The following is a 17,850-nucleotide window of genomic DNA, read 5'->3' on the forward strand; positions in this document are numbered from 1 at the left end:
AAGGCTTCGCGATTCGCTAATGTCCATAAAACCTCGTAATTGATGGCTGAGCCACAAACGATTACTATGAGATAAAAAAATAACACATCGTTGAATAAAAATTGTTAGCAGGACAAAACTATTACTGTAAACTGGTACACTTTAAAGACTACTTTGTTAGCCGGAAATCTTTTTTAACTTGCATCGGTGGGATGACCGATGATACCAATTTCGTAATTACAATATCCCAATATCCAACTACCAATTTCCAATGACCAATAATAGAATATACTCTCAAAAAAAAACTTCACTCTCTTCCTGAAATTTTATTAATTGTTATCCTTTGTCGTTGTAGAAGTCATAAATAAAATAGTTTTAATTGGTCACCCGCGCCCTGCTGGAGGAAGCAACACCAAAAGGGAGAATTTGTTTGCGTTTCTCCACTCCTACCTAAAAGAAGTACCACAGTACACAACGACACACGATAGAGAAACCAGACTTCATCGTGGGTCGCTTACAATTCAAGGTAAGCTGTGGAGAAAGATTTTCGTATAGCGTATTTCATTCTTATTTTTTTCTTTTCTTTTAAGGTTTGAATGAAGTTGCTGTTTCTTGTGAACACCATGACAAAGATGAAGGTAAAAATTTGTGTGCATCATCTGTAGTCGAGAAACTCATACAACGTGGCTACATGACTCGCGAGTTGGGGTAATTTTTTAAAAGTTAATTTCTCTTTAAAGTTATTAATCTACGTGTTTTTTTTTTCAAAAATTCAATTGTGGGCATTTTCCAAATTTCCATTTGGCCCGAAACGCCGTGGAGTTCGAGCGAAACAGTGTTCCTGGCGAATTTAATTATGGGACAGCTAAATCGAAAATGCTAGAAGTTTTAGCAAAGAAAAAAATTGTTCAATCCAAAAGAGAAACTGATTGGGACTACAATAACGCACACTTTTTCAAGTGGGTTATTTCTTTTACTGGTGGTAAGGAATTTTTAAATATTGTATTAGAATGTGAAAGTAATTATGTTTTTTTAATTTTAGTTTTTTGTGTTGAATACACCATCACAACATCAAAGAAGGATGCGAACCAAACGGTGTTTTTTATGTTGGCGCAAGCTCTGTACCAAAAAGGAGTAGTGGAACACTATTCCTACTACTTGGAACAGGCGGAAATCAAAAGGATCAGAAATCCAAGGATCCCCGGCAGAGCTCCAAGTGTAGCAGCATCTGCTACACTTGAAGACGACTAAACGTGAAGTAATTTGGACATGAATAACATTTTTTCTAAACATGTCCCTCTTGCTTCAAAAATCATTAATTCAAAAGATATGATATGCTCTTATTTTAATTAATGTCCCTTTCTACTTCCTAGACTTGAGAAAGAAGTGCCCATCAAAATTTATGTTTACTTCATTTCCCTTGAATGTGAGCGATGTTTGTGTGTGTAAAATTTGCGGAGCTAGTTCAATGACCTGAGTCTTGTGTGAACATTACAATCTAGACATTCTTGAAACCATGATCACGTTCACATTTTATTTTACATTATTATTTCATAACTAAAATAAGAGTGAAAACTGAATTATAAATTGGTTACAATATTGGCTAGGCAATTGGTTAGAGTCGATGGTATGTAGAGTCTTGTGAAAATTTCATGTTATACATCAATGTCATACAGAATTTCAATTTCAAGAAGAGCCCATCAATATTAATATGAGCGTTCTTTTTTCAAAAATCTTTATAATTTATTTTATTATTCGATTATTAAAATATTTAATTATATAATCTTTTTTAAAAGTATTTTAAGTATTATTATTCTTTTCATTCACTGCCCCCAACGCCCGAAATTTCTATTCCCACATCTGTTGTTTGAATCATAGAAACGTCATTGGCTCCGTCTCCTTAGAATTACCAAGGTGTGTTTAAATTTCTTGAAAACAGCCATGAATTTGTGAGGCGAATACCTATGCCAAGGGTGCGGATGTGCAGCTGCTGTTTGACAATTCATACAATAAATGTCTTATGGTGTGGCGTTCCCTGTAGCACATAACTGCGGCGCAATGACAAGTCAAGTGGAGAAATGGTTTCTGCAGATTCGAACGTTTGCCCAGTATATACCTGTGCGAATTTGAACGTAGATATGTGATTACATTCATTATGCACCTGTTATCAGATTTTTCAAGTTAAAACAACGTTTTTCCATCAACAACCAAAGTCTATCGCTTGACCACCATGCTGGAATTGTCGGAGGCTAATGGGAAGAAGGAACGGAGCCTAATTCCGGTTTCATTGGCACTCGCTGTAATGGAAGATATAGCAATTTAAATTTCAAAGTAATATAAATTGAATTATCAGCATCAACTTACCAACATTAACTAATTCTCTTTGAATACCATCAAAATGACAGTGAATAGCGGCTTCTGCGGAATTTTTGCTCCTGGCATTTAACTTGATAACCTCCAGATTCAAAGCCGGCACAAAGCCAAAGGAGCGTGGTGATGGGCACAAAGCCGGAACAAAGCCAAAGGAACGTGGTGATGGGCACAAAGCAAAAGGAACTTGGTGATGGGCACAAAGCCGGAACAAAGCCAAAGGAACTGGTGATGGGCACAAAGCCAGCACAAAGCCAAAGGAACTGGTGATGGGCGAATGGTTTGTCGATTGGTTCAATTTACGCTTTCAATTTCTTTAAATTTCTTTCTTTTTTTCAAGTTCAAATATTTACGGTGGGAAACAAAACATACATTTCCAAACAACCTTTATTTTTCTTTTCTTTTAATTTCATGGGGTGGCCGTCGTTTTTATTCATCAAGTTCCGTGGATTGAAGTTAAAGCGGTGGCCTCCGGCAGTTGCAGTAAATCAGAATACTGGCAAAGGGCGTCGCGGAGATTTTGCCCAATGCGAGTCGAATCCACGGCCGTCAACTCAACCAAGTGCGGATACAAAGAAATTAGTTGCCTCCAAGTCAACGGATTCACTGCATCGTCGGGTTCGGAGTTGGCGGAAATGACATGAAAGAAAATAAAACAGAAAAACAAATAAGCATCAAGTTACGGCGCGGTTTCAATCGACTTTCAACAGTTGTTGGAAGGATTCAGACATCAGACGAGCCAAAGGAAATGTCTGTGACTCGTTCCAACAAACTGCATTCAAGACTCAAAGTAAGGAAAAATTCTCGTTACCCTTTGTGGTCGTAATCTTCTTTAAAGCCGATATTAGAGAGGAAAGCCTTTGCAGAGTGAAGGCAATTTCGGCATTGCGATACCTATCCAATATACATATCCAATATACCTATCCATGCGATACCTATCCTTCTGTTCTGCAGACTAAAAATGCAAGTAAACAAATTATGGTTTTATACGTACCAAGGGAATTCGTAATTTCATTGGTTGTTAGTTTTTAGGATATGGACCTGTTTAATGTGACATCAATGGAGATTAACCTTCATTCCTTTGAAAAAGCTTATGGATTTAGTCTTGAGTTACCCATAGGTTGGAGCTTGATAAGCAAAGCCAGCAAAGACCAAAAAATGATAAAAGAGTGCAGGATGGATTTCATCGGTTCGTTCCCAGAGACAATGTCCTGTTATGTGAAAAAAAAGAAAAAAATCGATTTTGATACTCCAAACAATGGACTTGCTAACAGTTCAATTGTGAAGTACCCGCTGCAAAGTATCCATGCAAAGTAATACCCATGAGAATTGTTGATAGCTCCTATTATGTTGAGGAACAAGGGCCATCCAAAAGAGATTATGTCACCGGAGCTGTGCAGCAGATGGAGGACACAATCTACTTGCTTATGTCATACATCTGCAAAGCTGGTACTAGATAACTCATTAAACGGCGATATTAACAATGTTTGCAATCTCTGTAAAACAAAAGAGCAGAGAAAAGGAGGTATAAGCGTTCAATTCTTAAACATGGTCGAGTAATTTAACAAAAAAAACTCAATAACTAATGGTATTAACCTGGTTCTCTTTTAAAGAAGTAAAATGTTGATATTGAATAGCTGATCGAACTAAAGTATTAATGACTTCTATTCCCCACTCTCTCATGCGGTTAAGCGGATGGCTACTAACTTCAAGTAAATGGTTGGTCACAGGACGCCAAAGAACTTCAACACGATTAAAATTGACGATAAATGTGAAAATATTTACTTGCCGTGTAGATGTTGAGATAACAGCACATTTTCCCTTTCGTTGTGAATCAATGCTACTCATTTACTCCATCTTCTTCACCGAAATCTTAAATGTTTTAATGGCGTCTCAGAAGACACGCAAAACCAAGACAAACAAGCCCAAGACAAAGAAGAAGAAGTTTGGACTAAATTGCAAGTTTGGTCTGTAACTAAATTATTTCGACGCCTTAAAAGGTCTTGCAAAACAAAACAAAAAAAATCATCATCATCATCATCGTGATTTTCAATTTCAACGAAGGTTTCAAATATGACAAAAAGTCTTCTGATTTCTTCAAATAAATCCATTGTTTCCGGTTAATGAAGCCACAAAAAATATAACATTTTTCTTCTAAATATACTGGTGAATATTCAGTGTTTGCATGTTTACAACAATTTGGCAACCCGTCGAAATCCGCCAAACTGTAATTTTCCATATTATCTTAACGCACCCCCGGAGACATTTTGCGCGAAAGAGACGCATTTTTCAGTGCGGGCGTTATTTTCGAATAATCGCGCGAAGAAGTTTTTCACTATTGAGATTGTAGTATTATACCCTATTCTTTATTTTTTTACAACATTAGCATGTTGAACATTGACTTGCCGTTTCCGGATGTGCGACGTTCAGGCCCGCGTCTTTCAGGACCACTTTTATTGGGCCTGAACGTCGCAAAAATTGGGCCTGAAAGGCGGACTTGAATGTCATTCAGGCCCAATATAATTTTTTATCTTTTTCACAGTTAAATATAATAAATACACACAGTTTAATATGGAAATACATTTCATACCTAAGAATATGAGTCTGTTGGCAATATTTTTAAATAATGATCAACCAGTAATGATATTTATATAAAAACGAATCCTACGATAACAGATACATCGAAAGTGATGTAGTGGTTAGCAAGGTGAGCTGCTGTTCTGAGGTCTACGGTTCAAACCCCGGCAACGTTTATATCGATTGAAAATATGTGAAAATGAAATAGATATTCTTTTCTTAGACACCACAGTAAATTCAAAAGGAAGAAATGGAAAGAAATTGAATATAAAGCGGAAGTGCTTATAAGGAATTGTATTCAATGATCGAACAGAATAAATCGAAGACTATAATGAAAACATTAATCAGAATCTTCGTTCTCAGGGCCGTTCCTCAGCTCTCTCAGATCCTCTTTTGAGTGCTTCTTTGTGAGCTTCGAGAGCTGCAAAAGCTGCAAAATCTCTTTAGAGCAAATAGGGTGGTCCGGTCTGGTAAAAGATTCCCATATGATGGTCAGATGGCGCAGTTTCGATTTTACGTCCTTGTTCAGTTTTTTGAGCACTTGTTTTTGTGACAAAAATTTTGCTGTCATGGCAATTTTCTCAGCTTCCTCGTGCATCTTTATTAAAAAGGTCACAAGATTGGTTGATGCAAGTCCTAGTACAAAAATACAGTTAAAAAATAAAAAATAATCAACAGAATAGATAACTTGCCAGCAACAGATTTGAGATTATTGTGGGTACCCTCAAAGTTGTTATTGGTCCCAACATGCTGCATACACATAGATCAGCACTCTGGTGGCCAAATTGTGCTGTTTATGTAGGTTGTTTCCACATTGTTGCAGGAACGCAACATTAGCCCTGTCGCATTGGATGCGATGGTCTGGAACCTTTTGCGAATTTTTTCGGCTGGCAGCAAGTAAAGGCCAAGCAATTCCCGACAGATGTTCCGGGTCTGGCTGTCCTTTCTATAGGCTAGACTTAGTCCTATAGCCTTGATGTTGCGGTAGAAGGACTGTGTCAAGTGAAAGGAACAGCCTCATTCTAAAATCCTTCCAATTGGGATACGAGGTCACACTGTTCATAAATTAAATAATATAATCACTATTTTCGTAAAAAAAAAATAATTTAAATTGTTTTAAAATCAAGACTTACATTTCCCAAGGAAGAATGAACTTAGTATTTAAATTCAAGCCCTTATGTGAATCTTTTCTTTTCTTTCTTTTTCTTTCTTCTGGCTTTTTAGGGGATGTGCATCCCCAACTACCCTGGCCCCTCTGATGGCAATTAAGGCCCTTTATCTGCTTTGGCTTTCGGACCAGTTTATCCCTCTCATTTTGTGGAGTTTAATTTAACAAAATAAAAATTTTAATTTTAATTAGTGGAGTTTAGCAATTATTTCTGAAATTGATGGAACTTACCGGAAAGGACACCAGCTAAATCTGCCGATCCCATCGCATTTACCCATCCAGCCATCAACGCGAATCCAGCAATAAAGGGCAAAATAGCCGATCCAGCTGCCACTGCTGATTCAGCAGCATCAGCCTCACCAGACGCACGTGATGATCCATCATCTTCAGCCAATCCAATTTGAAAAAAAATAATAACCTTTATGTTTTTAAAATATATAATTATTCTATACCATCAGCTTCTGACGAACCCACCAATACAGCAGCCGCAGGCCACCAAGTCCAATCAGAATAGTGGCAGAAGGAGATAGAAGATGCAACACCTTCATATTAATAGGCACATCTTTCCTATCGCAGTGACAGATTTATCCAGAATTCTCATATGTGATCCCGCATTAACCGTCAAATAACCTTTACGAACAAGCAGCGTGAAGAACAAACAGCTGAGTTGAATAAAAACCACGCCATTCAATGAAAAAGAAGAAAAATTAGGGGAAGAATGGTCCACAAATGAAGACCAGCATCATCTTCCGAATAAAATATACTCCAAGTCAACAACTTTTCTCCATTGTCTCCTAAATCTAAATAAATTAAATTATTCGTTTATTCTTTACCATGAAAATAATAAAAATACTAAAATATTCTTTCTCTTTGTTTATTTTTGAATTGGCCATGGCATACAACACTAAAGTAACTGTAGGGTACTCAAGAATTATGGGACTAGTCGAAATCCAGACACCTTACTTTGTACGCAATTTTCTGATCGCATAATCTAAAAAAACTATTACATTTAATTGCTGAAAATGTATTTTGAACAGAAAAAAAAACACTTTCATTTACAAATCATAAAACTAATTAAAAAAATTCTAACTTACCATTTATTAAAAATGGAATTCACGTCATTAACTCCTAGCTGTTTTCACAATTTACAATACACTGTTGAAACAACGTGTTCCATGATATAAATTTTTTTCATATAGATGAAAATATCCAGCCCTTCTCAAACATATTAGAGTCGAAACCCAGGAGTAACACAGGGTCTTTCTAATGCCAATGCCAACGCATCAATTATTTGCTATAAACGTTTTCCTATTATATAACCTGCCTGAGAGCGATTAGCCACAGTAGACATTGGCTTTAGAGAGCCTAGAGTAATTTTCAAATTGCTCTGGAAACTCACTCTCAAGAGTCGAACAACTTACTGACCAACAATGCTGGTGCGATGAATTTACCAAGGAAAGGTGTTGGCTGAAGTCCAATCAGACGATAGTCTATCAAGTGCCATTTGCTTCTTTAACGCCGCAGGTAAACTGACTAGAAAAGCTCTAACGGTTTAAAGACTAAAATCTCATTTTTATGAATTTAAACTACGTTACAGAAATATCTGAAACACCGAGTGAATTCAAGCTAATAACCGGAAGAGGTGGCTTCTTACTATCATCTGGGTCTCAAAACTGTCAAGGTAATTGCGGTTTACAACATTGTGAAACTTAGGTCTAACAAAATTCTTGAAGTACAGCGCAAACCTACCTAATTGACAACGATTGTTAATTGGCTCAGCCTTCCCCCGAGGAATACATTGACATCGATGGCTAACTTGTGATAATTGGGAATCGCGCAACTCGATCCTCCATACTCTAGAAAATTGGGAGGGGTAGCCTGTTTTCCCTACTAGAAGCGGAGATGGAGAGACGAAAAGGCTCTGGATGTTAACGCTTAGATTCTTTTAGTGTTTCCCACAAAAACAAGAAAACACCACCCTTCCCTGGGTGATTTATATAAGCTTTTACCCTTTAGTTGACTTCTGTAATGAATATAATCAGTTTTATCTTACTTTTCCATTTAATAGAACATTTCTGAAAATAACAAATTAAATAGCGTCTTTTTCGTAGCCAAAGATACGCAATTTCAAATGGGACTACAATTAGTTCATTAAAAACTACTCTTATCAATGACTTATTCTTCATCTACAATTTTATAACACGCATCAAGAATAGAAACATATTTATTTGCTAATACACCTCTTATTTCCTTTTTTCGGCCAAAGTTACTTAATTTAAGTCAAGCAATTGAAGTGAAATTTTTATGTAAATATTTTTTTTTATTTGCTCGAAAAAATTGCAACAAAAAAAACAAATAATAATTATTTAAACTTGTGATGATTTTTTACATCGTTCAGATTCAATTGTCATCAATTAGGGAAGAGGGATTCATTATCTCAACATAGCCCGACCCTTACGAAAAAACAGCTAGTTTCCAGCTTGTCTTAGTTAGACAATTGGGACCGCCAAGCTTGCAATTAGCTGATAAAGTTTAGGCAAAAAATGGACGATATTATCCTTCCATTTATAAACTGATTTTTAGTTGTTTAGGGTAAGCTTAAAATAAGCTTAATTATTTTAGCTTTTTTCAAGCTTAGTTAATTCAACCAATAACTAGTTGATAACATCTAGCTTTTTATAAGCTGATTTTAGTTACCTTGTGTTTGTCAGTTAACTTGAAGCGGAGGGTTGGGCAAATAAAACAAACGAAACATGTTAAAATTTTGAATTGAATTTGACTTTGTATTTCAAAACACGACACATAAGAATGTCGGTAATCTGCATGACACATGACGGTATTCTGCATGAATTCATTGCATGAATCTGCTTGCATGACAGCCCTAATAATAGGATAAACTGCATAACAGTTATTTGCATAACTGATAAAGGCAACGTCGCAAAAGAGAGAAAGTCATTGGCAATTTAGGAGGTGAGTACAATAAAGAATACCGATGAAAGTTAAATGAATAACATGGGCATTCATATAGTTACAAATGAAGCAAGTCGTAGACAATTGAGGAGGTAGAGTACAATATGATAAGTTTCAAATGAATTACCACAGAAAGTTAAATGAATAACATAGAGCGCGCTGGTTGAATAAACCTATGGAAAGGATGGGTTTTATCACTGGGATCAAGTCATTCGCTTTTAAATCATCGTACGAAGATGGCATCTGTTAACATAACCGAAATATTCAATCTCCTTTATTCTATGGAGCCCGTTTCTAAAGTTGCGATGCAGCCAAAAGGTGGTTTCTCTTACGTTTTCGAGCCAGATCCTACGTGTAAGCAAAAAGAAGGTACGTGCAGTTTAACTTAGTTGTTTACCTAGATATATATTCGATGCTTAAATTCATTCAGACTGGAGGCAAGACGGATGGCACTGGCGACAAAATAGTTCGTACGTTTACTCCATCACAGTTGAAGGCCGTGATTATAAGATTAAGAAAATACCCTTTTATTCCATTGTTGGGGCGGCCCTCTCTACTGATGTTGGTTTCAAACGTGAGGTCTTTTACCATCCAGAAATCCCTCATCGTGTTCTTCTTGTTAACATGGGCAATTATACCCTTGCTAAGCCGCATTGTCATGGTAATGCTAAGTCGGAAAAGAAAAAAAATGAAAACTTTGTCCCGACCAATAACTCGACTAAGCAAAGACTTAAGAATAGCCAGGGCTTCTTTTCCAACGAGTACCGTAAAGAACTTCTTATGGGATCTACCAATTTACTCGAACAGCTAGTAAACGTTAAAGTTAGAAATTTTCAAAAGGAAGAACGTCGTCGAATTGCTCTTACTCAAGATGTGAACTACAATCTCCAAGAAATTGCGGACGACACGACGTTTATTCAAGAGATCGTGTCTTACCCAGACGTTGCAATTTTTATGTACAACAAGGAGTTGTGGGACTTGATTAAGGGTTTGTTGAATAGGAATGACCTGCCATACATGGCCTTGACAGTCGATACTACGTTTAACATGACAGGCGCTTATGAAACAGTTTTGATCGCACGTTTCACCGAATTTGATGAATGCCCCGTGATTCCTCTCGCCACAATGGTGCATCAACGAAAGTTGTGCAAAACCCATCGTTTTTTCTGGGAGAAAGTAAAGCAATTTCTTCCCGAATTATGCAAGGCCAACAATATGTTCCTGGTATCTGATGAAGAGAAAGCTATCGTCAATGCGCTGAAAGATTTGCTACCCGACGTTCCCGCCTTTCGATGCTGGAATCATATTTTTACTAACGCGAAGTTGAAATTACAAAAACTTAAGATGACGGAACAGAAGATTCAGTCTTGGTATGTTGATGCCTTATAGTATTTGTTCGGACAAGAAACTGAATTAGAATACTATAAGGCACTTAACAAGTTTACTTCCAACTCGTCTTTGTGGCACAAGGTAATATTTTCTTAAACGGTAAAATATGAACTTAAACGACTTTCATTATTTTTTAATTTCAGGAATTTACCGAGTATTACTACAGGTGCATCGAACCGGAAATAGACCGTACTGGGCGATGAGTACTGGCTAAATATGGAAAAAGAAGAATGACCACAAACACATCGGAATCAATTAACTGCCCCATGAAGCGCTTCAATGAATGTAAGGAGAGGCCAATCGACTCGCTTTGCCTAGCACTTTATAACTTGTCGAAAACATTCATAATGGAAATCATCCGCGGAAGATACGGAAGAGGGGAATATACTATTCGAGAAAAATTCCGAAAGAACTACAACTTGGTGGAAGATGCCCCTAACCCTACTTATTTTAAATATCCGGAAACGGAAGCGCAAATTTTTGCGAGGCTAAGGGAAGCTAAGAAGAACGTTGAAGCTGCAAAGGTGAATCGTCAATTATCTTAAATAAATCTTAATAAAACCGATTCTTAACCAGGTAAGTGCCGCTAAACGTGTGGCTGGTGAGACTGAAAAGCTTGACGACGACGAGGATTTTGATGAAGTACCAACCTACGCCCGCGCAACAGAAGTTATTTCTAAAGACGGCATCCGAATTGACGGAAAAGCACAATGTTTCATCGTTACTGGAACGGCAGAAAATAGGATTGTCATTTTATTCACAAAGAAAACGTGTTCTTGCCCCGCTACTTCAACATGTTACCATATCTTGGCGGTACAAATTGCTGTAGGTATCGGCGACACCACCACAAAGAGACCGAAAAATTCAACAAGTTACAGGAAGAATGCCAAAAAACTGGCGGACAAAAGAAGCGGGAATAAAGCTCCCAGAAAAATAGACATTGACTTGAAATTCCGGTCGCCGAAACGAGAAACAATTAAGCGGAAGGCGATGGTTACTGTGTTTACTAAAAAGCCAACCAAAAAGATTAAGGTGCAAATTTTTCAAACAAATAAGTCGACTATAAAAAAAACTTCATTTTACTCAAATAGAAAGAAGACGATTCCTCTTCCGTGGAAGACATAGATGACATCATGGCTGATTTAACGGATGGATCAATTTCAAACGATGACTCGGGATCGGAAGATGACTGTGCTGAAAAGGCAGATAGGGATGAGGTAGAGCAAGAAAATTAATTTTAACAATTCAAGTTTGAGCCAACATATTGTTTTCAAGGAAACGGAATATGCAATTGGTCTACCTGTTTCCGAGTCTATGATGGAAGCAATATTACCTTCAGATGACTTTGAAGCCGTTGTTGAGATAACTGCCTCCCATTCCAGCTACGCACCTGTCAGAAAGCCAGTAGATTTTCGCCAACTCCAGTTTTTAGATGCTAAAAGCATAAAAGAAATGAAGCGGTCAACTAAATTAGTCACCAGTCACATTAATGGAGTACTTGCAATAATGCGTCAGCAGTTTCCTGAGATAGGTGGTCTCTACAATGTCCTGCATGGAGAGAAGGGCAATTATCCAGCACCTGAAAACAAAATGTGGATGAAAATAATTAACAACAACCTTTGCCATTGGCTTTTGGCTGTTTCTGGATTCCCGTTATGTGGTGACAATGATGTGGCTTTTTTTGACAGTATAGGTTTTGACTGTGACAACGAAAAGTTCTCTGTTTCAACTATTTCTAACTTAGTTGGCAATAAGGAATTTACTTTGAAACCCCAAGTTGTCAAAAACAAACAGATCGTTCAAGTTGTGGGATATTTGCTATTGCATTTGTCACTTCTATCGCACTAGGTCTTGATCCATCCACACTTGTCTTTGAAAAAGAAGCAAAGATGAGGGAACACTTAAAAGACTGTTTAAACAAACGTGTCTTAACTGCATTCCCGACGACTTCTAATTCTAGAAAACTTGTTAGTAGACTTAAGGTTACTACCATCCCCTCTGTTTTTTAACGTTGATCGATTTTAAGTTGTTAACGTGTTTCCGATTACGTTACTTTATGCTCGTTTTCGTTTTTTACAACTTATTTTAACCCTGATATTTTAATTACCTTCTTAATTTGATTAAATACATTTTTGACACAACACAACACAAACGTTGGTTATACATTTTGGTCGACCTGTCGTCTGCTTAAGACTTGTCAGAATCCCAAAACACACATTTTATTACATAAAATAGGTATCTATCGCAAGATGGTAATCTGCATGAATGGTTATCAAAATTTTGATCAGTCATGCATGAATTCATGCAGAATACCGTCATGCGTCATGCAGATTACCGACACCCGACACATAATGTTGGGCATAATCACGCGCTCTAACGAACAGACATAAATATCACTCAACAAAACTAAGAGTAGACAAAGAAAAATACAAATAACAAAACTTTTGACTTTCGGGATTACAAGTTATTCCTTACAAAAGCGTAACAGTTTTTGGATCAGAATGCAATTGATTAAAAGACCACTTGGCCGGAAGGAGATTTGATAACTGTTAAATAATTTAACATCAGTATCAGTGATGGACGCTGTAGTAGTAATTGGAACTGTAGCAGTATTGGTAGCTCATGCGGTAAGTGGTGACGATGCCTTGTTGGCCAGCATCTTCTTTTTCTTCTTTTTCTCTCTTGTGTGGACCGCCATGAGTTTGGCACTTTTACAGCTTCTTTAACTTGCTGCTCTGTCAGAATAGATCCTTTGTGTGCTTGATCCCAATATCTTACCATAAAACCTAAGAAAAAAGTGGGTAAATAACTATCTGATGCATAAAAAAAAAGAGGGGGCAATTGCTGGCTTTGGCTTAGAGCCTGGCATACTCGAGCAGGAATTGACGGGGAGAGATGACATGTTTGCCAATTCTTCTGGCTGATACAAAGCGTCCATAATAATCGCAATGCCATTATTTCTTGATTTGTTTGAATTTCCGTCTGTTTTTAGAGCCACCTTTGCCTTCCTCACACTGCTCTCGCTGATCAAAACTTCTTTAAAGAGGAAAATTTTTAGTTAGAACTACCAATATAAAGCAAAAACTCTGGATATAATTACCTTATCAGAATTTACAGCTCTGCTGTTAAGATGACCAGCTGGGCTTCCGGAAAAAGATGCTGTAGGAGAAAGGTTATTGGATGCCTGTTGGGCTGCAGAATTTTTCAAAATTTTTCCCAAATCTATAACATGCTACTTCATTGGTTATTAAAGGGATGAAACATATTACAGAATTGATAAGTACTTACTCTCAATCAGAGCTATAGGTTGTTCCGTTTTCAATTTCTCTAGTTCTTCTTCAACGTCAGCCTTTTTATCTTCGTACTCGGCACACTCCTTCGCAAGTTTTCCCACATCATTTTCAAATTTTTGAATTTTACTGTGTATAATTCCATATTTTTCTTATTTAAAAAACGAATTAGTTTTACATTGAATGCGTGACAAAAAATAAAATAGTATCAGCCTATACTTTGTCCGATTCTGCATAAGTTCTTTTCTTTGAAGGTTGAAGTAGTGTCTGTGATAAATCAGTTATAACATCACTTCTATATTTTCGTCTTCATCAACAAGGGTATAACCAGCAGGTCTTGGAACCATTGTTGGATAACAAAGGGAACGCTTTGCCTTTGAAGTAAACCTTGTACCAGTCTTGTCAACATTTTCCATGATTAGTTTGTCTCTTTCCAATGAAATTTACGAAACATCATCTACGCATAAGAGATTTCAAATCAGCCAATATGTCTCGTGATTTTAAAGGAGAAGAGGGGGGGGGGGGGTACAAGAAAATCTAGAAAACTTGATGCGGAACGGGAGGAAGAATTAGAGTATAGAAGAACCCAACTAATGCTTGAGACCGAGAGTCCGGCTTTAATTTCAATCAATATTTCAGTTCCATCTAAGGATGTAGATGTAGTCAGCGAACATTAAAATGTAATGGTAATTAGAACTTAACGAGTTTATTTCTTTTGCATCCATAGGATACAAATTAGTAATCTTTACATAGATCTCCCAAAATGAAGATCCCCCTCAATTAGTCATTTTGAATAGTGGTCCAGCAGGTTTGAAATGTACTCAAGAAAAAGAAACTCAGCCAAGCCAGTTTGTCCAACTAGATACGGCATCTGCTTACCTGGATTCTGATTTTGATTTTAGTGATGACCATGATATAACAATTATTGTCTGTAATTATTAAAGCCAATAGCAAACATAAATTTTGAGTTTTCCTTCCGGTCCATGTAGGTTGAAAGTGAAGACCCCCCGTCTGTTAACCTTCCAATTTTAAGTGTTGCCTACTATCTATCCAACAGCTTGACGAAAAAAGCTTTAGATCATCATCTTCAAATTCTCAACATATCCACACAAGGTGTCCACAAGCGGCTCACCAGTGTACATAATCTAATGTCAAAGTACAATCATTTAAAGTCAGAAGTGGAAATTATGTATATTTGCCGATCCTTAAAGTGTGAAAATGTTCTTGTCGTTGGAGACGACAAATATCCCAAAGTACATAAAAGTTGTGGTCACAAACACTTCAAAAACAAATCGAACGACTGCATCATAATTGAAATGCCGATTGAAAAACAGCTGCAATATTTCTTGGAACACCATGTTCTTTCATCTGATCGGAACAACCAACAAGAAGATGGTGATACTCTAGAGTGATGTTAATTCCGGAGACTGTTATAAAGCTCTTCGAGACCAAGGACAAATTGACAGTTTTACTATAGTGGCGTATAGTGTTTCGCGCTTCGCTCACTTCGCTCGCTCTGCCCTTACCAACAATACTCAACACAATGGAGATTGTGGCTGTAATTTTTGCCTCCACCCTGGACAACAAATTTCTAAAAAACGTGGAAGCATTCGAGTTTACCCACAGCCTGACCAAGAATTTGACGAGGAAAATAATCTAGAGCACCTCACTTACTCTCCAAGATCCTTGGAATATAAGAGACGTCGAGTTGGCAATGGGATCTGGCCAACGAATCAATGGGGTGGTTGCCCCAAATCCTTTTATGGATTTACCTGACTTCGATTTTATAAAAGCTTTGGTTCTTGACTATCTACATTCTTGCTGCCAAGGCGTATTCAAAGACTACATCATTTTGTTTACTGCAACAGTTGGTGAAAATGGAAAAAAAGAATGGTATTTGGGAAGAAAAATGAAAGTGATCAATAGCAAACTAATTGCAGCTTAACCTCCTTACGAAATTACTCGTTCTATAGAATGTCTAGATATTCCCAGATAGCACAGTGTAGTCCCATAGACGTCCCAGACACGTCACTTTGAGACGTCTGAGATGTACTTGGCACATAGCAGATTCCCAAGTTTACATTCCTTTGACGTGTTTTACGTCTAGCCAATGTCCGCTTCGAAGAGATCCGATAGCGGTCCCTAATCCGTCCCATTGGATGGACTTCAGACGTACTTGGGACGGAAAAAGGAAATCAAGAAGTTATTGATAATAATCTTTTTCTGGTCTCTGAATTTCGTTTCTTTTTTCTATACTCTTCTTTTTCTTATGAGTGTTTGTTCGGCCGACATTTTTTCACGAACGCTGAACGCCTATATTTTTACGCATCAATTTGTTTACCACGTAGAATAGGGTTGCTAATACCATATGTAAGCTGTCGATGCTAACGTTTAGGCTACTTAACAGACGCTGTGTCAACTTTGAGATACAGCGTGATTATGATAATCTAAGAGCTTAACAAATCTGAAATAAAGGAACTCAACAGTTCATCTCAGGTAAAAAGGAATAAATTACATTTTAGTTCTTTCACAAATAGGGGTTTAAGTTTTTGTATTATGGTTATAGTACGTTTTCTTACACTTACAGACGATGGCCTGTCTTTTACTGTACCTAAATGTTATTTGTTTTAATTTTTTTTTAATGTTTGATGGGGCTCCGAGGAGGACATCTGGTGGCCAGATTTGTCTTCGGATGCTGGGCACAGGGTAGCCCTTTAGCCCCCACCTTCTTCTCGGTTCTTTTTCCTTTGTCTTGTGGTTTTTTGGCGAGTTGTCAGGAGGAGACGTCATTAGTTCGCTTGCTTTGCTGGATTTTTCAAATTTTTGTGTGCTTTCTGCGTTGGCGGGTGCCTTCAGGTATGTTTTGAAATTAAAATTGTTGTGTACTTGTTTGTTTATGATGATTTGCCTTCTTTAGATTCGGTTTATGAGTCTTGAGTTTTTGATGTATCTGACCAAGTGATGCTGGATCTCGAATTGGGTGCGGTGATCTAGTTCGATGTTGAGGCCCAGCACGTTTGGTAAGTTTAGATTGAGGTTCTTTTCTCTGAAGTATTGTGTTAATTCTAATCTCTCCATTTCCAGGGCGGTGCAGTGTAAGAGAGCATGTTCAGTTGTTTCTGGCTCTTCGCACTCAAGGCAGTTTGGGTTTTCTTGTGGCATCAGTCTGGCCATCTGTGCCTTTAGTCTGTTGTGTCCGGTTCTCAGCCTGAAGAGTATTTGTGTTATCTTCCTAGACTTGTGCTGGTGCCATTTGAGGGATCCGGTTTGTGTTCTTCTGTGGATATTTTCTTTCTTGTGGCCCGTTTTTAATTCTTCCATGTTTGTTATTTTCAGGTAGTGCTTGTAGATGGCTGTTTGCTCGGAGATTGATAATGGGTTATTTGATCTGTTTGAGGATTCGTTGGATGAGCTTTCTTGTGAAGCTATGGTGTCTGCTCTCTCATTCCCCGGGATGCAAACATGGCTTGGGATCCAACAGATCCTGGTTTTGGTGCCTGAACTTTTGAGGTTAAGTGCCGTTTGGATTATGTCGTGAATGACGTGGTGTTTTTCATTTTCAGGTGATGCTAGTGCTTTTACTACTGACTTGGAGTCAGTATAGACGATTAGTTCCTGGATGTCTTGAGGGAGATTGTACACTATTTCCATTGCCCTGTGGATTCCGTAGGTTTCTGCCGTAAGGATGGATGAACCCTCAGTGAGTGTACCAGCTTCTTCGATGTTTAACGTTGGGAGTACTACTGCATAGGTCGTATTTTTTTTTTCTTTATTCAGTGATCCATCCGTGTACGCTTCTGTTCCGTTTTGTGTCTGGGCCTTATATTCTTGAAAGAGCGCCCTGTCTTTCGTCTGGTTAGTGAGAGCTTCTTTCTTTCCAATTTGCAGGTAGTCTAGGGTGATCGGCATTTCGGTCCATGGTGGGGGTTGGTTGCGCCGGGATTCGTGAGCCTTCGCTTCTTCATACAGGTTTAGGTCGGCCAAGATAGTGTGTGCTGTTGCTAGCTTTAGGGCGGGTGTGTTGTGCTCCTTCCAATTTATTGGCTTTCTTCTGAGGTTGTAGCATGGTTGGTGCATCGGGTGGTTGGGTTGCTTGTCGACTCTAAT

The 17,850-nt window shown here is 37.8% G+C and overlaps 1 long non-coding RNA gene across 1 annotated transcript; it reads left to right on the top strand.

Annotated features, from left to right (window-relative positions):
* The first annotated feature begins 16,509 nt into the window (after nt 1-16,509).
* On the top strand, nt 16,510-17,429 carry LOC124327851. Its single transcript, XR_006916223.1, has 5 exons — nt 16,510-16,599; nt 16,661-16,763; nt 16,828-17,008; nt 17,080-17,236; nt 17,307-17,429. It is a non-coding gene; the product is annotated as an uncharacterized LOC124327851 (long non-coding RNA).
* The last annotated feature ends 421 nt before the right edge of the window (nt 17,430-17,850 follow it).

This window comes from Daphnia pulicaria, chromosome 2 (assembly GCF_021234035.1).
Source record: "Daphnia pulicaria isolate SC F1-1A chromosome 2, SC_F0-13Bv2, whole genome shotgun sequence".
NCBI lineage: Eukaryota > Metazoa > Arthropoda > Branchiopoda > Diplostraca > Daphniidae > Daphnia > Daphnia pulicaria.